Here is a 24,552-nt window from a genome sequence, read left to right as displayed (position 1 = left end):
ACCAAACATCAGTACAGGAATGAACCCAAGGCAGGCTTGAAGCCTGGGTCTGCTGAAAGATGCTTTACCTAGGAAATGTCTTTCGACTCATCCAGTCCCACAAAGAACACTCAAGAATGTGCTGGGGTTACCTGCTCCAATTATTTGCTCCCACTAAAAGCTGGCAAGCTGATCCAAAGTTCCTGGATCAGAGACAGGACGGTGTCATCAGCAGACAAGTCCTTGTAAGGACCTAAGAATCCTTACTTCTATTAGCAAGTGTGCTGTGTTGATTGCTGAATTTCCATATCCTTTGCTATTACAGAAACTTTACACTCTCAGACTGTCAGGAGACTCTGTCAGTGGCATCACTGGCCTGATATGACAACCAAGCCAACTATCCCCGACATCACTTCATATCACCAGAGCTTTCTCTTACACATCTAGGTGCTCTCCCTAGAATGAGTGAAATTCAAAAAGATGCAGTCTCACTGCCAGCAAAATGTCTAGCCTATATGGGCATGTTTGAAGAGAGGACAGAGACAGCTCACCATGCCACCACCATTATGAAAGCCCCAGGAGCCCACAATGAGAGATGCAAATTCATATGAAACAAATACATCGTCTTTCTAGTACTTTCTCTCTAGGGTCACTTAGAAATGAAATCTGGAATAGAATGAACACTTCTGGACCATCTATTCTGCATCATGCATTGTGCTAGCTACTTAAATCTCTCACTTAATCCTAATAGCCATTCAAAGTATTTTTGTTATTAGTGCCTTTTCACAAATGATTTTCACAAAGATGTTGAAGTGAAGTGAAGTGACTCAGTCGTGTCTGACTCTTTGCTACCCCATGGACTGTAGCCTAACAGGCTCCTCCGTCCATGGGCTTTTCCAGGCAAGAGGACTGGAGTGGGTTTCCTTCTCCAGATCACAGAGATGTTAGGTGACTTAATTTCAAAGCCAGAGGGATGGTATGGGGAGGGAGGAGGGTTCAGGATGGGGAACACATGTATACCTGTGGCGGATTCATTTTGATATTTGGCAAAACTAATACAATTATGTACAGTTTAAAAATAAAATAAAATTAAAAAAAAAATAAAAAATAAACTAAAAAAAAAAAATTTCAACGTCTGAAAGCTACTACGTGAAAGAGGCAAAAGTTAAACCCAAATCAGTATATAAATCTTTATGACTTCTTTCTTACAACTCTATTTGCTTTCCAAAGGGATTATACTGACTTATAATGATACCAGAACCAAAGATAGTCCTCCTTCATTTTTTTGGTGAGAGAACTGGGTAGTTTTAACACCCAACAGGGACTACCATGCAAGGAACCAAATTCCTATATTAAACCAATACCCACAGTCTATACCAAATCTCTCCTTACCAGTTAGACTGTGTGTAGTCAGTGGAAGAGCAGAAATATTTTATTCAACCTCTACAATATTTTCAAGTATTTGGACTATACAAGTTGCCCTCTACGTTTCAAAATCTATCAATAATCATCTTTCTACAAAATTTCCCAGATTTATGCTAGTTTACTTGGAAGTATTAAATCTTTGAATTTTACAATAAAATGAAGATTCCAAAACAAGTAGTATTCGATTTGCTGAAAGCACTGTAACAAAGGATTAAAGACTAAAATTAAAACAACAACAACAACAACTTTAAATTCTAGGTACTATGTAGCTACATTAATATTAGAATATGAGAAAACGGTAAAAGCTATCACTTTCACAGAACTTACTCCAAAAGTACTGTGCCAAATACTTTATAAATGCTTCATTTTGTATAAATGCTTCATTTTGTATCTTCCAAAGTGTTAACTCTATTTTACAAGCAAAGTGACAATGGTAAGAAAGCCCAAGTAACTTGACCAAAGTAATACAGATAGAAAGTGGTAGCTGCTGCTGCAGTTTATACACTTCCAAAGCTTTTACCTCTTGTCGTCACAGTTTACTGCCCCCTAATTCCTATCTGGTAAACATACCTTTGTCCACAATTCTAAAACCACTGTTGAAACACATACAAAATTATTTAAACCTATTATTAACTGTATCCATTAATTTGTCATAGCTTCTAAAGTAAGATAATTAAAAAGTGCCTAAAGATGGTAACAACAACCCTGTATGCGAGACAGCAAAAGAGACACAGATGTATAGAACAGTTTTTTGGACTCTGTGGGAGAGGGAGGGGGGGGATGATTTGGGAAAATGGCATGAAAACATGAATATCATATAAGAAACGAATCGCCAGTCCGGGTTCAATGTGGGATACAAGAAGCTTGGGGCTGGTGCACTGGGATGACCCAGAGGGATGGTATGGGAAGGGAGGTGGGAGGGGGGTTCAGGATGGGGAACACATGTATACCCATGATGGATGCATGTTGATGTACGGCAAAACCAATACAATATTGTAAAGTAAAAAAAAGAAATAATAATAAAAATAAATAAATAAATAAAAGTGCCTAAAGAATTATCATTAGAAAAATTCAAGTAAGGCAACCGATTTTCAGGACGTATTGAGAGGTCAAGAACAGATACTTCACACAACAAAACCTCTATCACTGCTTGGGAGTTACTGTTCTTAAATTGATGTAAAGATAATAAGACCAGGATACCATCTTAAGTATTTAAGACAATGTAAATACTGTAAACCCACCAGCCTAAAGGCTGAACCAAAGCACCCATTTTCAAAATCATGTTACCTTCAATATTTACTAAGTGAATTATGAATAGTATTATTATAGTCTGCTCTTTAAAGTCTTATTATCAAATAACAGAAAAGATGTAACCATACATAACTTGGACAATTTAAACTTCTGAAAAGCTATTACTTCCCCAGTTCCAATGTTTCAAAGTTCTTCATAAAAGAATAATATCTGAAAACTAAGATAAGTAACATCCCCCAAACATGAAATCGTCAATCTATCAGAGTCTGAGCGTAAATACATAACTTTTTAATGTACAAGATGCAGTTAAAAATAACATGTTAGTTGTTCCTGTTGTTTATCAAACACATTCATTAGACTGATTAAAAGGGCAATACAAGAATAATTTTCTACAATATGCCAAATAATAGATGAAGTCTTACCTCCATTGCTAAAACTACCATCTGTTGGTCATAGTGATTCAGAAGATTGGGCATGAAGGCAGTGTTATAAGGCAAATCCTGGCACACCCTCAAGGTATTAGGCTCAAAGAAAATAAACTGTGCCTACCTGTATGGCCCACAAACATAGTCAAGGGCCACAGTTAAAAGATGATCCAACTCATAGCCACGCTTTCTCGATTGAATGGGATTCGGATGATCAGGCCTACTCAAGATGTATTTTAGATCTTTGTACACCTACAGGTCTCAGCTTGAAAGTACTTCTTCTATCTTACTGTTAAGTTCTTCAAACAGAATTACCCTGCACCGTCAGAGGTTTGTTAGCTTGGTCTCACAAAAGGCATTTGTTTTTGGTTTCACAATATGGGAAAATGACATCATCTTGCCTCTTCTTTTCATTTTCTTACATCGGGTACCATGTGGCCAACGTGTCAAGTTGATCAACCACATTCCCAAACAACAGATTCCATCTTAGGAGAAGAGTTATTTCTTCCTTTGACTGAAATATCTGAAAAATAATTGGAAAAAAAAAATGGGTGAAATTAGCAATTTCCTCTTAAAATATTACAAGCTTGATATTAAAACTTTGATTAGCTCAGTAAAGTTGCAGGATACAAAATCACTATACAAAAATCAGTTGCGTTTCTACACACTAACAATCAGCTACTAGAAAGAGAAATTTTAAAATACTGCCTTTGGGACTTTCTGGTTGTCCAGTGATTAAAACTGCACACATCCACTGATGAGCTCCAGTGCACTCCCTGGTGGAGAACTAAAATTCCAAGTGCCAGGCGTGTGGCTAACAACAACAACAACGATCACAAACTTTGACTGCCTTACAGATAAAATACATGGATATTTCAGAAAAGATACGACAGTTTCTCTACCTTCTCATTCTTACTATAGATATACAAGAGAATCCATGAACAGCATTTAAAGGAAAGCACTATTTCCTCCCTCAGTTGTTTATATAACATATAGTTTAATTTCCCATCTACAGTGGTAGTTTTTCATTTGTCACAAGACATAATTGATCCATTTTGAAAACCTTGCATGCTGCTGTCCTAAATTTTATTTAAATATCTGCCACACTTAATAACAAGTTATTTAAATGTTATTATATACGTTTTAATCATTACATGATTCAGCAGATGGTATCTGTGAAAGGTGTAAACTATAAAGATATGGATTGAAGCCTCTTTCCAACTATGTGAATCACTTAACTTCTCTGAGCTCAGAATTTTCCTTTCTAAAAACTGCACCTCCCTGTCAAAGATGTATGAGTGAATTATAAAATAATGCCCTCTATAAAAGGTAAAGCAACATCAAACTTTAGGTCGTTTTATTACTGAATGACAGCAGATACAAAGACTTACTTCTATCAACCAATACTGAACTGGCAAACAGAAGATTCCAAAAGTAGCATCAGGACATTTTCCCAACAATGCTTCATCCTTTTAGATAGTACAAAAATTCAGTACATAGATGGAGAAAACGTTTGACCAACAAATGCCTCATTATACACAGTCAGGATGCAGAGAAGAGTCAACTCTAGAGAGTTACAGCATGGAATAGCAATGATTTCCAGTTAAGAGTTTCTACCAAGTTTCAGAGTTGGATTTGACACTGCCTTTCCTGGGGGCTTCCCTGGTGGCTCAGACGGTAAAGAATCCGCCTGCAATGCTAGAGACATGGGTTCGATCCCTGGGTTGGGAAGATTCCCTGGAGGAGGAAATGGCAACCCACTCCAGTATTCTTGCCTGGAGAATGCCATGGACAGAGAGGCCTGGCAGGCTACAGTCCATGGGGTCACGGAGAGTTGGATGCAACTTTCACATTCACTTTTTTTCTAGGGACAAAAATATGCATCTCTTTTGGGGCTGGAAGGGTAGGTAGAGCGGAAGGCAGGATTGGTAGGAAAAAAGCATATTCTAAAACTATCATACTTCCATTTGGTTTTGTAATGATGTTAAGTCTGCTTTTACTTTATTTTTGCTTCACAGATGTCAAATATTTCTGTTTGAAGTACACAACCTCAGCTGGGAAAACATGAGAAAGTCAGGTTCAGAAATTCTCAGAGACCCAGGTTAACAGGACAACTCAAATAGATATTAGGGCCTGTGACAGAGAACTTGAACCGTCTTGGCTAAAGCAGAGAAAGAAACTGTCCTTTGCGCACTACCAATGACAGGGACCTCTGCCTCCCAGGCTTTCATTACTGGGCAGAAAAAACTATTTGGAGAAAGTAAAGCCATGGCTGAATCTTGCCAATTTCTCCCCCAAGCATATGGTCTTGAGTAGAAGAAGAGAAAAGTAAAGTCTACAACCTTAGGAATTAGAGACACCGAAGTCACAAGCAACCTCTGCCCCAAACGTTTCATCTCTCTAATACGGAAATCTCTAAATCAGAAATATTTGTTAAAGCTTCTTGGCCTGCCATTTTCTTTCCTCCTTCAAGCTGGGCCCAGAAATGTGATGTCTGGCTATGGAAAAGAGATATTAAACACAGTCATGTATATTTAAGCTTAATTATCATGCAGCACGGTAAAAATTATGCATATCATTACATGTGTCAAATAAGCCCTGAAAGCTTTATTTGGCTACAGTATCAAACATCCATAGAAGTTCCATTTTTGTAGTTTGCTCCTTATGCAGCATGTTCATCTGCTTGCAACTTAAAAAAAATTAAAGGGGACATTGCTCCCTACTGAATATGTGTATAACAATGAGAATTTCAAATTTTTCATTTAGACTATTATTCAAGCTGTATGGGTTCTAAATTTACGGTTCAAAGAAGATGACCACACAAAACTTGAGGCAGAAACAAGGTAATATTGAGTTTTTTAAACTAGATGAGAAACCCCCTTATACTTCTGTCTACTCTATTTTACTTGTCTTTCCCTCAGTTATTCCTTTTGCCTCATTTACAAACAATGCTTCTCACAGACTTACAAAAGTGCTTTCCTTTATGCACTTTAACATTCAAATTTCCATATATCCAAACATTTTTGTAAAATTATTGTTAGCCTGGGATAGGATAAAACCTTAATACATTAAGACTGTAGTTTACGATTATTAAGATGAATAAGAAAAAACAGTAGAATGCCATGAGACAAGAAGAAAAATAGGAACAGTAAAAATATTAAGGAATTCATATTTCTTCCAAATTAGAGGTTCCCTAATTTTAATGTGCAGTAGATTCATAGAAACCCCACGGGTCTAAGAAATCCAAACCTCTGGAAAATGAATGATATACATGCATTCTAATGATTATCTCTGTACTGTTACAAGTGATCTATAAGTTATATTTTGAGAAATGCTATCCTAAAATAGAATAACTTAAAACAGTACAGGATATTTGCACATAATTATGTGCTTAGCAAAAGTAATATATAAAATGAATTTTTTTAAAGCAGATAAAGAATACTACCTTAATAGAAAAATCGAAAAAGGACATAAATTTACAAATGGCCAACAAACATATGAAAAGATACTCAACTTTACTAATAAAAACATACAAACATGATATTTAACATTTTTGCCAATCAGATGAGCAAAGTAAGAATAACAGAACACAGTATAGGAGAGGGTGCAGAAAAAGGAATATATTCAACATTCCAACACATGGAAGTACTTTTTTTTTTTTTTTTTTGGCTGTCCCACACGGCTTGCAGAATCTTGGTTCCCCAAACAAGGACTGAACCCGGGCTAGAGTAGTGGAGTGTCTAACCACTAGACCGCCAGGAAATTCTCCATTTTCAAATACTACTGGAGGAAAAGCAAAGTAGTTGGTATTTCAAAAAAATAGCTATGGACATCAAAAGCCCTTAAAATGTATATAATTTGATTCAGCAGACCCATTCTACAATTTATGCTAAGAAAGTAAACACAAGTACACATGATGTATAACTGAAATGTTAGTACAAAAACCCAGAGACAATCTGAAAGTCTGCCAATATGGAATTGGTTAAACTAAGGTACAACCAACCCATAACACACTCACTAAAAATGATGAGCAGGATCTGTATATACTGACTTCAAACGACAGTAACACTACAAAAACTGAAAAATAAAATTTTAAATGGTTTACAAAACAGCATATAGTCTCCCACTTCTGTCAAAAATATACATACACGGGACAGAATAAAACTACCTTAACTGTTTAAAAATACAATATTATAGGGACTTCCCTGGCAATCCAGTGATTAGGACTCCACACTTCTATGTCAGGGAGCTCGAATTTCATCACTGGTCAGGGAATTAAGGTCCCACAAGCTGCACAGCGTGGTCAAAAAACAAAAACAAAACAAAAAAGTAGTAAAGTATTATAAATGCTGCAATGTTATTTTAAAGTCTGTCGCATGTTATTTATATATGGCAACATTAAGTGCTAAATCTATGAATGTGTGCTGACAATACTACTACTTTAATCAATGATTTACTGGCTGTTGATTAAATAACAAGCCAAGGGACACAAAAATACCCTCCTACAGGTAGCAAGAAAAGCGCCTTCTCAAGAGGGTCTTAGAAGCCCGGGCAGAAAAGTGAATTCAGAGGGCCTCTGTGCTCCAAAGAAATAGCCTGATAGAGAGAGAAAAAGAAAGACATGGGGATCAGAGCTCTGATGGAGCAAAGGTGTTTTAATTAACATGGTGTGGGCATATAGACTGTCTTACAAGGTAGTTTTTCTCAGCAAAGATAAAGATTAAAATTCCAGACTTACAAAACATAGGCGATCCATATTAAAGAGAGAGAGAGTTGTAAACAATCACTTTTACCGTATGGTTCACAAGAAGGAAGAGGGTACTTACCTCCGTATAGAAAATCTAGTGAAGGAAATGCCTGGATTTCTCAGCCCCCGGGAGACACTTGAGTATTTAGGAATTAGTAAGGAACAGAGAATTTCTGACAGATCCAAAACAGCACACAGGAAGCCTCCTGTTAAATGCTTCCTGAAAACTAATTACCTTATTTTCGTGACATTTCAAAGCATTTGGGGGGAGGGGGGTAGAGGAGGAACCTCTTATTTCACTAAATAAAAGGCAACACTGTAAGAAGAACTGCATCTTAATTATCTTTTATTTTCAGTGACATCCTTGCAAGCCTGCCCACTTAAACTTTTACATCACTTTCCTATCTTATTACCTCTATGTTGTGGTTTGGTACTTCAAACAAACACTTTTTTTTTCCCTTCTTCTTATGGAGTAAAAAGATGGTATTGATTTGCTTAAAAGTACCGATGAGGGGGAAAAAAAGGATGGAGGGAAATCATTATCTTGAGGAGTAAATGGTTCTTAATAACAGAACTACGGATTTATCCATCCCTTTGACTGTTAGCATGCCACTAAAGGCTAAAAGAAGGCTCAAGAGGGAGGTTAACATCCCCCTCGTCAAGTGTTTGTTTCCTTGCTCCTGCGGTATTGGCTTTGCCAAGTAACCCAATTCCCGTTCATAAACGTTACAGGTCTCTCCAAACTACTTCTATAAAATAAGATATTGTTTGACCAATCTTATCGAGCAGTCATTTATTTCTATAGCTGCTGGTCTGCTCTGCTGCTCTGTCTGCCTACATTCAGAAGGGAACAAAAATTCAAAATTTCATTTATTCTGGGCCCAGAACCAGACCTTTTGTCCTTCCTAGATATTTTGCAACTTCGAGTTGACTCCTCTGCCTAAATTAGTGGCCTATGCTTTTGTTCTTTTAAGAAAGAAAGAAAGAAAAAACCACCCCTTATTCTCTTATTGAGGAAGGCAACTAATTCTGAAAAAGGCCTCTAGGAAGATGTTAAAATGTCTTGAAATGTTTAACAGAACCTTATTTCAGAGGCTATGGATGAACCTCCCCGAGGTACCCCAGGGCAAACACACGGAGCGTCCAAGGGGGCAGAGGGGAAAGCCTCGAGGAGGAATATGCAGACTTTGCAAAACTGACGGGAGGGAGGAGAGGGGACAACTTTCAGGACTAGAAACAGGAAGCAGTCCAGATGCTGCGATGCCACCCGCACCCACGCACCCATCCCTCCGTGCATCATCCTCCCCGCAAGCAGCCGCGTGCTCCACCCACAGCCCCCAGTGGCCCGGGAGCGCCACACGCCCCTGCGGCGCTGACCGAGCCCCAGGGCTGGGCCGAGGGCGGCGTGCAGGGAGCGCGGGCCACACTCGAACAGGTTGCTCGACGCAGATTCGGGACCGAGAGGGTTAATCCAGTCCGCGCGCACAGTCCGCCCAGCCCCAAACTCGGGCTCCCCCGCCGGCCCGCCACCCACCCCGAGAAAGCCCACAGACACCCCTCCACAGCACAGCGCCCAAGGCTTTTGTTTTGTCGGAGACGAGAATAACGATCCTTGAGGAGGAGGTGCCACAGCTGCTCGTGGCTCTTCGGCACAGGCTTAGACTGAGGAGCGGGCAGCCGCCGCGGCACCTCCTCAGTCCCCACTCCCAAGTCCTTTTCCCGCTGAGCAGGACAGGAAGTGGCCTGCACGACCCGGGGCTCACCTCACACATCGGGGCCGGGCTCCCGGGGGTCTTCGGCGCCGGCCGGGGGCAGCCGCAGGTCCCTCAGGTAAACAGAGCCAGCGAAGACCACCAGCGTGCGCCTCCGAGCGACCGAGATTTCGCGATGGCCGCGGCACATGCGCACGCACGTACAGCGCAGGCGCGCTGCGCACGCTCGGCCGAGCACTCCTATTTTGAGCCCAGCTTCTGGATACCCGTCTGCAGGTTTCGTTGCTCTTGACCTCGCGCCGAGGCTGATGCCCGGCCCTGTCCTGCTCCGGCGGAGTCGTTCCGCGCTCTGGAAGCTTTTCTTAAATGCCCTCAGTCCCCTTTGCAAAGCTCTCCCTCCCTTCCCTGCTGAGACAGTGCAGCGACTCTCATCACTCAAGCCTGGAACGCTATTATTGAGAGACCACCAAAACCTGTTTGAGAACCAGCGTGCCCCCTGGGAACCCGGGGATTGGAATTGATTAAGAGGCGGGTGCTGAGAGTGGTACTGGGTGCAGATAGAGGTAGTCAGCTTTCATATTGCAGAGCTCCAGGCTGAAGCAGCAGAGCAGATACCCTCTTTACCAACACCCACTTTAGTGAGCAGGTGGGGCTTGAGGTTATTGGTGACATGCCCCATCTTCTGTTCTTTGAGAAATGTTTCTTCTCTCTTTTTCTTCGTAAGTGATTTTATTTTTTTCTACCTAAGCTATTTCAGAACTTAAAGATTCCTTAGAAATCATCTAAACCTAACCTCTCATTATTCAGACGTGGAAAAGAATGGTCCAGAAAGGTTAAAAAGACTTAGCCAAAGCCAGGCAGCGTTTTAAGGGCTGAGTCTGGATTCACTCATTCCAAGCCAAAGCTGTTACCTTGGCCTCTATCATTTTACCTACCTTCCTTTCTCTTCCTTTCCCTCCCTTTTCAACCTAGACTTCACAGGCATCATTTTGTTCTATGGTAGCACACAGGACTTAAAGAAATACTTTGATCTTGTAGCATAGTATGACTGTACTTAAGGTTCTTCAACTGTACACTTGCTTAAAATGGTGTATTTTAGTATGATCTTCTGTCTGAATCTTTGCCACCCCATGTTAGGAGACTGACCAAAAACAGCTATATAATCTGTGGTTTGTCCAAACCCTTGGGACACATCTCTGTGGCCTCTTTAATTATAGGCAACTATTTTATACAAAGAAAAGTGGAAGTGTTAGTCCCTCAGTCGTGTCCGACTCTTTGTGAGTGATCCAATGGACTGTAGCCCACCAGGTTCCTCTATCCATGGACTTCTCCAGGCAAGAATACTGAAGTGGGTTGCCATTCCCTTCTCCAGGGGATCTTCCCGACCCAGGGATGGAACCCAGGTCTCCTGCATTGCAGCCAGATTCTTTACTGTTTGAGCCACCAGTGAAACAATCTGTTTTGAAGGTGCTCCCTAAATGACAATAAATACTGAGCTTAGACAGTCATAAATATCGTTTAATGTCAGAAGATGAGCTATGCGAATTGCACCATAAAGGGGATCTGAAATGACATTTTCAATTTTGTTAATAAATACTAATGCAGTAATACTTTCTTAAAAAAAAAATACCATTGATCCATAGGCTGATTCTTATCAAGTCATTGTGTCTTGTGGAGCCAACACTGCCTCTACTGAAGGTGAGTGAAGCAGCTAAGAGCATTTATGAAAAGCAGTATAGACCTGCTTCGGGTACTTCTAGATCCCTTGTACCTTCAGATCCTCTAGTGATGTGCTGCTCTCGCATTTTTATGCAATTTACACATGGTCTTGTGAAAACTGTCAGGCATAGAACATATCTTGGCTCCTAGTGAGAGGTGGGAATGATGTAGAAATTATCGTTGAATGTATCAACATGATCACATCTCAGAAATAGACCACTGAGTGAAAGAAGCGAACTACAAAGTATGTAAATTATGATAGCTCTTTAAAACAGTCACACTGTTTACAAGGCCAAACATGTATATATAATAAGCAAAAAAAGTGGACAAGTAGGCAGCACACTAAATTTTATGACAGTGGATGCTTCTAGGCAGGCAGGGTGGGAAATGAGATCTGGGCAGCATGTAAAACAGGCTTCAACTCTTAATCACACACATGAAGCAAAATGTTAACATTTAAAAAAAATCTCTGCAGGGAGAAAAGGGTGTTTCTTAGGCAAGTCTGTAAACTTTTCTTTATGGTTGAAATGTTTCCTTTAAAAATAATGTTGAGGGTCTTCCCTGGTGGTCCAGTAACTAAGATTCCACCCTCCCAATGCAGAGGACCTAGGTTTAATCCCTGGTCTGGGAACTAGTGAAAGACAGGGAAGCCTGGAGTGCTGCAGTTGATGGGGTTTCAGAGTCACACACGACTTAGCGACTGAAGAACAACTGGGAACTAGATTCCACAAACTGCAACTAAAGATCCAAGATCTTGTGTGCTGCAACTAAGATCCAGTGCAGCCAAATAAATATTTTTAAAAGGAATTAAAAAAAAAATTAAATGAAAGTAATGTTAAATTTTCAAGCACATTGAACCAATGTGCTCACCGTGAACACAATGTGAATGGTGGTGTTCACTGGGGGATCAGCAGTCACACTGATGAAGGGCTGAACAAGGAGAGGTCCAGAGGATGCTAGTTAAGAGGATCAATGAAAGGGACCTTATTTTCAGGGATAAAAATATTCAGATCTAACAGGGATAAAGTGTCGGGCTCTCTTTAATCCCATCTTTCTTTCATTCAATGTTATAACCACCAATAGAAAGTCTTTAGGGCTTCCCTGGTAGCTCAGGAACTTCACCGAGACCCAACACTCTCCCAGGGAGTTATTAAAACTGGTCTCTTTCTGGATGAACCCATTTTGAAACCATCCATGTTAACCGGTAATACATGGTAATTCAGTATTGCATCTACTTACCTCCCCCAGGCCTCCACCCCTGCAAAAGTCTTTGTTTATTCATTTTACGTACAACCTGATCATAAAACATACAACCATACTTAAAACCACTGGGATGGAATTCAGACACCATAAGTTTCAGTTTGGCCACTTACTGAGCCTTTGTCAACTCTAAAGAAAGCAGCAACCTCTATGAGCTTTACTTTTCATTTTCTTTTTAAACGGGAGATATACGAATGCTGCCTATTTCAAAACAATGAAACAATATAAACATAGGGTTTACATTTATTTACCTTGGAAGAGAGTACATTTTTATGTATTTTAGAGAACGTGAGATAATGAGAAAAGTCTTCTTTTTTGAATTTGGTTAGCTGCTGCCCATAAGAACTGTTTTACACTTCCCAGATGTCCCTTCTGAAATGTTGTTTTTCTCCAGCATTAGTTTATAGTTCTATACCAGTAGTTATTTCTACATTGTACTTTCAAATCCTCCTCATTAGATTTCTTTTTTTTTATTCTTGCATTCTCACTCTGCCTCTCATTACATGGTAGATGCTTCATAAATTTCATTAATGAAATTAGACCAGATTGAAAAATTCCCCAAATTTGGAGTTATCCTTATTCAGGCATGCCATCTGCTGGTTCCCTGGTGTATCTGTTAGTCGGCCTGAATTCCTTAATCCAATCAAGTACAATTCATGTGGAAGCATTGCTGAGTTTGTGTGTTGGGCAATTTTCCCACGTTCTTTCACTTCCTGTGTGCAGGTGCTATTCTTTCATTGAACCTCTCCAGAATTGTTTTTCCTGCAACCTTCTTTTACCTGTTGGCCACTCTAAAAACCCGGAGAAACGGAGTTTACTTTTCAGAACCCCGGAGTGACCAGAACGATATAACTGGGCATGCTCAGTAGGTTGGCCTGATTTGGAACATACTTACAGCTTGAATGGGGGCATTTAATGCTGTTTGTTTCAGGATTGGCTGCATATTCGTCCTGGCACTCTATTGAGAGATGGCAGCCTTTCCCACCCTCTGGGCCCTCCCACTTTTCCATTTTGTCCCCGTGCCCAAATTTGGAGCCAGCCCTCCAGGATCTCCCAGCCAATCAAGAGACCACACATTGTTGCCTAAGAGACCCCGGATGCCAGTGAAAAGATTTATAGGTAGTGATTGGCCTACTGGAAGGGGTGGGGGCTAGACGGAGTCACAGAAACAGGAGCTATGGCAACACCAGCGCTAGAGGCTTGAGGAGAAAGACTTGAAGAGAAAGCCTTAAAGAGGTGAGAGCAGTGATCGCTGCATGAAAAAGATGGAGACTCTTTTGAGAGCTCTTCTCTCAGGTCCTCCTGGGCTTCTCACGAGCCTTGGCAGTGACCCCGGGAATTACATTTTGCTCTGTATTAGCAGTTAAATGACCAGGTGCATCGTATATATGAAATTAACAACCAACAAATAATTACTTCTGTGCTTATCAAAGCACTAGGTCTTTGCATTGTCTTATAGTTTCTCTTTGTTTCCACCTAGTTGAATATAAGATGAATTCATATTTAAATCTAGATCAGATCAAATCAGATCAGTCGCTCAGTCGTGTGCGACTCTTTGCGACCCCATGAGTCGCAGCACGCCAGGCCTCCCTGTCCATCACCAACTCCCGGAGTTCACTGAGACTCACGTCCATCGAGTCAGTGATGCCATCCAGCCATCTCATCCTCTGTCGTCCCCTTCTCCTCTTGCCCCCAATCCCTCCCAGCATCAGAGTCTTTTCCAATGAGTCAACTCTTCGCATGAGGTGGCCAAAGTACTGGAATTTCAACTTTAGCATCATTCCTTCCAAAGAAATCCCAGGGCTGATCTCCTTCAGAATGGACTGGTTGGATCTCCTTGCAGTCCAAGGGACTCTCAAGAGTCTTCTCCAACACCACAGTTCAAAAGCATCCATTCTTCGGTGCTCAGCCTTCTTCACAGTCCAACTCTCACATCCGAACCCTATTTCCTGATCATTTCCTGGCAATCTCTATTTCCTTCTCTGATGATACTGCAGCGTACAATGTGTGAGCTGTGTGTTAGTGGAGAAACTCAACCGTGTTCTGCTCTGTAAACACCAAATAAAAACCCGATTATCCTGAGTCTAACCCCAATGTTCGGTTCCTAATGTTGAGTTGTACCTTCTTTGCCACTAGCTTTAATCCTTAAACCACCTCACCTCCACTATTGTGTTCATTCATTCTGCTGATTGAGACAAGGTTTTATTGAGCACCTACTGTGTACTACTGAGTTTAGGATTCAGGTGAGCACATTCAGAAAACCACATTAGCAGAGAAGCACCAGTTTTGTACCACATTCTCTGATCTGAAGTTCAGTGTGTCTGTACAGATAGTGCATGAAGGGAGAGGAAGGAGGATGAACCAAAATGGTAAATTCATGGTGCACCTAGATCAGCATGCTAAGGATTCTGTAGCCATTACTGAGTCTCTGAAGGTTTTTGAGCTGACAAATGACAAACAGACCTTTAAAAAAATACTTCCCTGAATAGAGTAGTGGTTAGCCAAAGTTGGGGAGGAGGGAAGTGTGGAGATATTGATCAAAGGGTACAAACCTTCAGTTATAAAAGGAATAAGTTCTAGAGACCTTATGTACAGCATGGTGACTATGTGGTGATGGTGGTGGTAGTTTAGTCGCTAAGTTGTGTCCCACTCTTGCAACCCCATGGACTGTAGCCCACCAGGTTCCTCTGTCCATGGGATTCTCCAGGCAAGAACACTGGAGTGGGTTGCCATTAACTTCTTCAGGGGATCTTCCTGCCCAGGGATCATGGTGACTATAGTTAATAATAATATATTATATACTTGAATTTTACTAGAAGAGTAGATCTCAAGGGTAATCACACACAGAAGCACACACATGCACACACATGCACACATGCACACACACACAGTAACTATGGGAGGTGATGGATATGTTACATAGTTTGATTGTGGTAAGCATCCCACAATGTGTACATATACTAAAACATCACCTTAAATATATACATTTTTTTTGTTAAAGAAACCCTCTTGTAGTAGACTGTAATCTCCATTATAGGCAAGACTTGTCTTTATACCTGTAATACAGACCTAATAAGTCTTTAGTGAAGTTGTGCAATGGTGACAGTGTGAAGAATGGCTTTGAAGATGGGATTGGAGGTGTGTTACCACTGGAACTTGACCAGAGGACCTAGCCTTGCCTTTAAGCATGACACTAGAAGCACACACTGGGGGTAAGGGCCAGAAGCCCTTTTTCTTCCCCTTTATCCAAAGAAAAATTAAAGGGGAACATGCAAGGACAGCCATTAAGGGGGAAAGAGGTCATGAAAAAACAACAGCCAGGTTTGTATGTAGAAGGAGGGAAGGCAACTTGCTTTGTCTTGTAATTTTTTGGTATGTTGTATGAAAGCGTCGGAGTGGTCTATACTGTGAACCAGTGTGGACATGCAGATATGCACACTGCCCATCTTCTAGAGTGGACAGAGGAAAAAAACTGTAAAAGGATAATGACAAAAACCAGGGCAGGATACCTCCATATGCCTGCTTCAGGAAGACTATTACCAAGAGGGCTCTTTTGCTCAGCCAGGCCCATCTCCTGAAAACCAAACTTTACTCAAATTGATTTGAAAAAAAAGCCTAATTCAAATGATTTCTAGCTCTGAAGAACCAGGAAGGAAAAAAAAAAAAAAACAGCAAAACCTTAGGGAGGACCTGGAAAAACTACTTTGTCTTAATCAGAAATCATGCTTAGAATCAGTCAGATTGTTTTCTACTCAAACTGGGAAAAGAGAGTTTCTGAGCTTACAACAGAAGGTTTTAACCTGGTATAAGCAAAATGTAATGTTAATATGCGGAGAAGGCAATGGCACCCCACTCCAGTACTTTGCCTGGAAAATCCCATGGATGGAGGAGCTTGGTAGGCTTCAGTCCATGGGGTCACTAAGAGTTGGACACGACTGAGTGACTTCCCTTTCACTTTTCACTTTCATGCATTGGAGAAGGAAATGGCAGCCCACTCCAGTGTTCTTGCCTGGAGAATCCCAGGGACGGGGGAGCCTGGTGGCTGCCGTCTGTAGGATCACACAGAGTTGGACACGACTGAAGTGACTTAGCAGCAGCAGCAGCAATGTTAATATGAATTTTTCTAGGGAGAAGATTCATAGTTTTCATCATATCCTCAAAGAGTTTTATAGGCCTGAAAAAAATAAAATAAAAGATGGAAAACAATTGGTTTAAGGAATTCCCTGGCAGTCCAGAGGTTAGGACTCTGTATGTTCATTGCCGAGGACCAGGGTCAATCCCTGGTTGGGGACTAAGGTTTTGCAAGCCGAGTGGCTTAGCCTAAACAGATAAATAAAAATTGTTGTGTACACACAACTTCAATCAATTTAAATAGAAGAAATATCAACCATGAATAAATAGCAATAAAAAAGGAAATATGTGATTTTTAACTGAGCAGATCTAGACTCAGTGACCATGCTTTATATATTTGCCTGCTCATGTGTATTTTTATAGCAGCCAGTTAATAATACTGTAATGAAATCATTTCTTACATCTTTGCAACTTAGCTGTTAGGAGCTAAGAATGTGAGGGCTCATCTGAACCTCATTTATTTCCCCTTATTCCAGTGGAGTGGTATCAGCAGGCAACTGCAGGAAGACATTATCTATGGTTTAAAACCCTGAGGTTTTAAAACTATTGGCTTTCTCTTCAGCTCTAATTTAAACCTGAGAGGGAATATTACATGTCAAGTGAGAGTCACAAAATTTCAGATCTAGCATTTTGGGGGAATCCTCTGTAAGTCCAAAACTAACGGTTAATTTAAAAAATATATATTTGTTTTTATTTATTTGGCTGTGCCAGGTCTTCGTTGTGGCACGTGGATCAAAATATTGTCTGGGTGAATTCCCTGGTGGTCCAGGGGACCTGGGTTCTATCCCTGGTCAGGGAACTACATCCCACATGCCCTAACAAAGACCTGGATCAGCCAGATAAATAAATAAAAAGAAATCTTTTTTTAAATTGTCTTATATTTGTTGCTATACTTTTTGGAGCCCTGGGTCAGGCAGGCAAATCCTGTGCAGGCTCCAACTCAGCACCACTGCTTTGGATCTGAAACATACCTTCAGAGAGGAAGAAGGCACAAACAGAAACACTGAAGCTATATACTGAAAAATGCCATCCATCTGCTTTAAATATTTTTTACCTTAAAATATTTTGTTGTGCCCCCTTCAAGGACAGGCTTTGAAGAACTCTGGAAATAACAGGAAGTTCTAAGAAAGTCTGTGGTGATGCTATTTTATTTTTTTTAACTTTTTATTTTGTGTTGGAGTATAACCAATTAACAGTGTTGTGGTAGTTTCACATGAACCATGAAGGGTCTCACCCATACATATACATGTATCCATTCTCCCCCAGCCAGGCTGCCATTGAGCACAGTTCCTTGTGCTATATCATGGGTCCCTGTTGGTTATCCATTTTAAGTATAGCAGTGTGTACCTGCCCAAGTCAATCCTAAAGGAGATCAGTTCTGAATATTCATTGGAAGGACTGATGCTGAAGCTGAAGCTCCAATTCTTTGGCCACTTGATGCGAAGAGCCCACGCATTAGAAAAGACCCTGATGCTGGGAAAGATTGAAGGCAGGAGGAGAAGGGGATGCCAGAGGACGAGATGGTTGGATGGCATAACTGACTCAATGGACATGAGTTTGAGTAACCTCCGGGAGATGGGAAAGGACAGGGAAGCCTGGCATGCTGCAGTCCATGGAGTTAGTCGGACATGACTGAGTGACTACTTGCAAAAAGTTTCAAAGCTAGTAAGTTTTAGAGCCAGGATCCAAACTGTGTAATGTAAAAAGTTTTGGTTGCAAACAACAGAAATAGATTCTAGCTAATGTGTGTGTGCTGTGTGCTTAGTCGCTCAGTTGTTTCCAACTCTTTGTTGCCCACCAGGCTCCTCCGTCCATGGGGATTCTCCAGCCAAGAATGCTGGAGTGGGTTGCCATGCCCTCCTCCAAGGACTCTTCCCAACCCAGGGATCGAATTCAGGTCTCCCGCACTGCAGGCAGATTCCTTACCATCTGAGCCACCAGGGATGCCCCTACAAGAAGGGTCTTCTAGCTAATGTAGGTGAAATTTATTGAAGGCTATCAGGTGGCCCACAAAATGGATAAGAAAGGACATGCATGCATGCTAAGTTGCTTCAGTCGTGTCTGATTCTTTGTGACCCTGTGGACCATAGCCCACCAGGGTCCTCTGCCCCAGGGATTCTCCAGGCAAGAATACTGGAGTGGGCTGCCATGGCCTCCTCCAGGGGATCTTCCTGGCCCAGGGATCAAACCTGCATCTCTTCTGTCTCCAGAATTGGCAGGCAGATTCTTTACCACTAGCACCACCAAGGAAGCCCCTCCAAGAAGAGTCTAAGAACAGCTTAACAGTCTACTCAGAGCATCTATGGTACTTTGAATGATCACCTTGGCTGTAAAGCAAGGATAAGCCAGCATCAGTTACCTGGCCTAGCTTAGTCTTATGACTGGGCAAGGGGAGGCCACCTCGATTAACCAACCCAGCAGACCCTAAACACTGAGGGAAAAGTAATCCCTCGTGGAAATTAGAGTGCTTTAATCCAATGAAGACACACATAGGGACTTCCCTGGCTGTCCAATGGTTAGAATTGGATCATAAAGAAGGTTGAGCGTTGAAGAATCGATGCCTTTTAATTGTGGTACTGGAGAAGACCTTTGAGACTCCCTTGGACAGCAAGGAGATCAAATGAGTCCATCCTAAAGGAAATCAACCCTGAATATTCATTGGGAGGACTGATGCTGCAGCTGAAGCTCCAGAACTTTGGCCACCTGATGCAAAGAGCCGACTCCTTGGAAAAGACCCCGATGCTGGCAAAGATTGAAGGCAGGAGGAGAAGGGAGGCAAAAGAGGATGAGATGGTTGGATGGCATCACGAACTCAATGGACATGAGTCTGAGCAAACTTGGAGATAGTGAAGGACAGGGAAGCCTGGTGTACTTCAGTCCATGGAGTTGCAAAGAGCTGGGCACAACTTAGTGACTGAACAACAGCAGTCATGGTTAAGACTCAACATTTCCAATACAAGGGATGTGAGTTCATCTCCGGTGGGAGAACTGAGATCCCACATGCCGTGAGGCCACAAAAATGAAGGCAGACATATACAGTACTGGGTGTACTGTATATTTTCCCCAGTGTATTTTTCTCAATAAACCCAAATCTGTCCATATATAAATTCTTGGCCTTGTCCATTGTACTATTCTACTTCTTAAACATGGTAGCAAGCTAGAGCCCTTGTTAGCTAGATGTCAGAAAGTTAACAGAGGAAGAAGGAGGTCACAAGGGACAAAATGGAGTAGATCAGATTGCACAGTGATTTTATAAATACTTCTTTCTGACCAATATGGTATGTTCTTAGCTAAGAGTGATTCTGATTTTTCCCGCTTGGTCCAATGAAAATCATCAGAGTTAAACAGACCTGGGTCTGATTCTCTGTTTCACCACCTACTGTCTGTATAACTCTGGGCAAAGCAAAGTGAGCCTCATTTTCTTCATCTGTAAAATAAGCTAAAACCCACCACCTTACCATATTGTTATGGGTTTAACTGAACAAACCTGTTAAGTGCCTGACATATAAAATACTCCCAGTAAATGTCACTCTCCCGCTAGTCCCTGTCCCAGTGTACTGAAAAAGATTATATGGTATTAGTATTTTTAGTATTCTGAAGATTGTATGATTCATTTCTTCTGAAGACATAGTTTTTCTTACAGAAGAATATTCAGTTATTTCATGATGGCATTTCCACCTCCAAAAAACACAAATGGTCCCAAAATGCAGACAAAGATGAGTACCTGGACACCCCTAAACCATCAGCTTTTGAATGACTGGGTGAGTAATAAGAACTATTGTATTAGTTGAAATCATACTTTGAAGAGAAAAAAAGCATTAAAATTTTGGTAATCAAAACATGAACAGGAATTGCTTAGGATTGTATAGTGGATAAAAAAAAAAAAAAACAAAACAAAAAACAAAATGAAGGATTTCTTCAAAAATTTTAATTGAACAAAACTGAAATACATTTAGAACAAAAATAAAGAAAACTTTAATTGAGCCCCAGTTACCTGGCCAGAGTTGGCAAGAGATACAAAGTTCCTGCTTAGAAAGAAAGATCTTAGGGACTTCCCTGGTGGTCCAGTGGCTAAGACTCTTTGCTCCCAGGGCTGGGGCCCAGGTTCTATCACTGGCCAGGAAATTCAATCCCACATACTGCAACTAAAGACCTTGTGTGCTGCAACTAAGACCCAGCACAGTCAAATAAATTAATAAACATTTTTTAAAGATTTAGGAGATGAGAAGGAAGAGTGTCTACCAGCTCCCCTTCACCTCCATATCCAACTGGTTTTCAGGTTCTGTGAGTCTTCCTCCGAGGTCTCTTCATCCAGACCCCTTTTCTCCTTTGACTTGTGCACATCCAGCTCCACGTTCTCAGTTCACACACTCACCCCCCTTTGCCTGGCACATTGCAGTAACCCCTCAGCTGGTTTCACTGTCTCTAATCCATCCTCTATTCTGGTCCCAGAATGATCTTTCTAAAATACCAAACTAATCCTATGAAGCAAGAGATAACAGACTGTTCCAAAGAATAAATTCCACCCTACCCACCATGCATAGCACTGAGGACCCCTTCATGTGTGTTAGTCACCGAGTCATGTGCGACTCTTGGAGACCCCATGGACTATAGCTGGCCAGGCTCCTCTGTCTGTGGGATTCTCCAGGCAAGAATACTGGAGTAGGTTGCCATGACCTCCTCCAAGGGATCTTCATGACCCATGGATCGAACCCAGTGTCCTTTATATCACCTGCATTAGCAAGTGAGTTTTCTTTTTTTAATTTATTTGGTTGCAATTTTGTTGAAGCATGTGAACCCTTAGTTGAAGCATGTGGGATCTAGTTCCCTGACCAGAAATCAAACCCAGGCCTCCTGCATTGGGAGCATGGAGTCTTAGCCCCTGGACCACCAGGGAAGTCCCAGCAGGTGAGTTCTTTAACACTGGCTCCACCTGGGAAGCCTGAAGAGCTTTTGTCAAATTTTATGAGAATTTCTAGGGAATTCCCTGGTGGCCCAGTGGCTCATTCTGTGCTCCCAATGCAGGGGGCTGGGTTCCATCTGCGTTCAGGAAACTAGATCCCACATGCCGCAAGAGTTTGCATGCTGCAGCTAAAGAACCCACATGGCACAACTAAGACCCAGTGCAGTCAAATAAATAAAAATGTTTAAAAATTTCATGATTATTTCTAGATGAGCAATGATAAGAGAAATAACAATTTCTATTAGAAATGATATTTATTTTGTTGTTCAGAACTCCCATTTTATCACCCTCCCCCGCCATTTTTAGTTTGGTTTAGTTAGGTTCTAGTTTGGAGTAAAACTATTTTCAAAAATCTTAGCCTGCCATATGTAAAATAGATAGGCAATGGGAATTTGCTGCATGGCTCAGGAAACTCACACAGGGGCACTGTATCAACCTAGAGGGGTGGGGTGGGGAGAGAGAGGGGCTGCCAAGTCACTTCAGTCGTGTCCGACTCTGTGCGACCCCATAGACGGCAGCCCAACAGGCTCCCCCATCCCTGGGATTCTCCAGGCAAGAACACTGGAGTGGGTTGCCATTTCCTTCTCCAATGCATGAAAGTGAAAAGTGAAAGTGAAGTCGCTCAGTCGTGTTCGACTCTTTGCGACCCCATGGTCTGCAGCCTACCAGGCTCCTCCGTCCATGGGATTTTCCAGGCAAGAGTACTGGAGTGGGGTGCCATCGCCTTCTCCGAGAGAGAGGGGAGGGAGGTTCCAAAGGGAGGGGATATATGCATACCTATGGCTGATTCATGTTGAGGTTTGATAGAAAACAACAAAATTCTGTCAAGCAAAATCCTTCAATAAAAAAATAATTAAAATTAAAAAACTGTCAAATCACTATGTTGTACACCTGAAACTAACATTATATTGTATGTCAATTATAATTCAATAAAAATTAAATATAATACAAATAAAAAAAATCTTGGACCGTGTATATACCCATATGTATGTGAATGAATGTATCAGTACTTACACACACACATGGAATTTGCATATGTATACAGCAAACTGATAATAGTGAGTGCACAAGTGCTCAGTCTTGTCTGACTCTTTGCAACTCCACAGACTGTAGGCCTCCAGGCTCCTCTGTCCGTGGAATTTTCCAGGCAAGAATATTAGAGTGGGTCGCCATGCCCTCCTCCAGGGAATCTTCCCATCCCAGGGATTAAACCCACGTCTCTTTATGTTTCCTGCATCGGCAGGTGGGTTCTTTACCGGTTGAGCCACCAGAGAAGCCCAACTATCAATAGTGGTTTCCCCTAAAAAGTTGGACAACATGGAAGAGTGGGAGGGAAGTCTGTTGGAAGAGAGAGGTTTTGTTTTTTTTTTTACCCTATACACTGCAATATTTAACCATTTAAAAAACAAATATAAGTAAAAGCGAGCAAAGAACAGTAATGCTGAGAATTAAAAAACACGGGTTCCAGATCAGCTATACTAAATAATCTCCAGGGAAAAGACATCCGAGAAGAACGTGAGGAGCAAGCATGAAGGGAATTGGTCATATTTTCAATATGGTGGGAAAATACAAGAGCCGTTGGAGCAGGATGGTGACAGAATTGCATCTGCATTTCCAAACGGTCATCTTGCTCCACATCACTAATGACTGGAGAGACTCAACTCCAAACGCCAAGGAGGGACCACTTCGCCTGAGTCCGATTGGGCCTCATTGCAATGTCTGTCCATAGCAGATGCTGGAGAAGCTGTGGAGCAAAGGGAACTCTCCTCCACGGTGAGTAGGAATGGGAGTTGGTACAGCCGGGATGGAAAAGAGTATGGAGGTTCGCGAAGGAACTAAAAGAAGAAGTAGCCTATGGTTCAGCAGTCCCACTCCCAGGCATAGATCCACCCCCAGTACAAGCCAACAAGCTAGATGCCCCGTTTGGGCACATCTATCAGTGCGCGCGCTCGCAAGCGCATGCGCGATCGCCTGCGAGGCTGGGGGTGGGGCGGTGGCTGGGGCTATGGCGGTGGCTGGGGCTATGGCTGGAGTCTGTGCAAGCCCCGGGATTGCCTGAGGCAAGCCAAAGGAGCCCCAGATGGAGACGGGACAGCCGGTCGTCTGGTTTCCTGAAAGCCGAATGCGAATGCGGAGGGGCTCGCGGGCCGCGGGGAGGCAACCCAGGTCTGCAGCGGGAGTCGGGGCCCCGGCCACCCACTCACTCCCCCCGTCCCGGGAGGGGCTGGGGCTGCGGGGGTGGCGGGGGGGGGGCGAGGGGGGTGTGGGTCCAAGAATTGGGACGCGGGGCGGGGGCTAAAGGACCTCTTCTGGTAGGCAAAAAAGCCTCCAGCACCCGGAATTCCCAGGTAGTCTCCCATCCAAGATACTAAACAGGCCCGACCCTGCTTAGCTTTCGAGATCAGACGAGATCGGGCGCCTTCAGGCCGATAAGGCCGGAGACGGACGCGGCCGCCGCGGGGCGCCCTAAGAGCCTTGCGCTTCGCCTCCCTTTCGCTCTGACCTGCAGGTCGGGCCAACGGGCCGCCCCTCTCCTCGGGGGGCCGTGCTGTACTTGAGCCTCACGACCCGCGACCGCACTCCAGCCTGCTGACGCCGGCCGGGCCCCCGAACACCGCCAACACCAGACCAGCAACCGCCTGGCCGGGCCCGGGGGCCCGATGGGCTTCCAGGACCCCCCAGTGACCGGGAGGGCGTGCGTGCGTGCGCGCGGGGCCTGGGGGGTGGGCTGAGGGGTGCGGAGGTCTCGGCGCCCTCCCACCCCCGGCCACTCCAGACCCGGCCGCGCTGGCTGAGCGGGGCCTCCCCCCCCCGCCCCATCCCGTTCGCTGCTCAGGGCCGCGCGACCCCGGAGGTGTCGGTCTTCGGGGCCCGCCGCCTCCCGATCCCCGCGGCCCGGGGGCCTCTGAACCTCCTGCGGGCCTAGGCGCAGCGAATCTT

General features: G+C 42.7%; 1 pseudogene; it reads right to left on the bottom strand.

Moving 5' to 3' along the window:
- Positions 1-23,935: 23,935 nt before the first annotated feature.
- Positions 23,936-24,055, bottom strand: LOC129636341 (uncharacterized; annotated as a pseudogene).
- Positions 24,056-24,552: the final 497 nt, after the last annotated feature.

Source organism: Bubalus kerabau, chromosome 21 (assembly GCF_029407905.1).
Source record: "Bubalus kerabau isolate K-KA32 ecotype Philippines breed swamp buffalo chromosome 21, PCC_UOA_SB_1v2, whole genome shotgun sequence".
Lineage (NCBI taxonomy): Eukaryota > Metazoa > Chordata > Mammalia > Artiodactyla > Bovidae > Bubalus > Bubalus kerabau.
The sequence above is the reverse complement of the archived record's forward strand: the minus strand, read 5'-3'. Positions and strand labels throughout refer to the sequence as shown.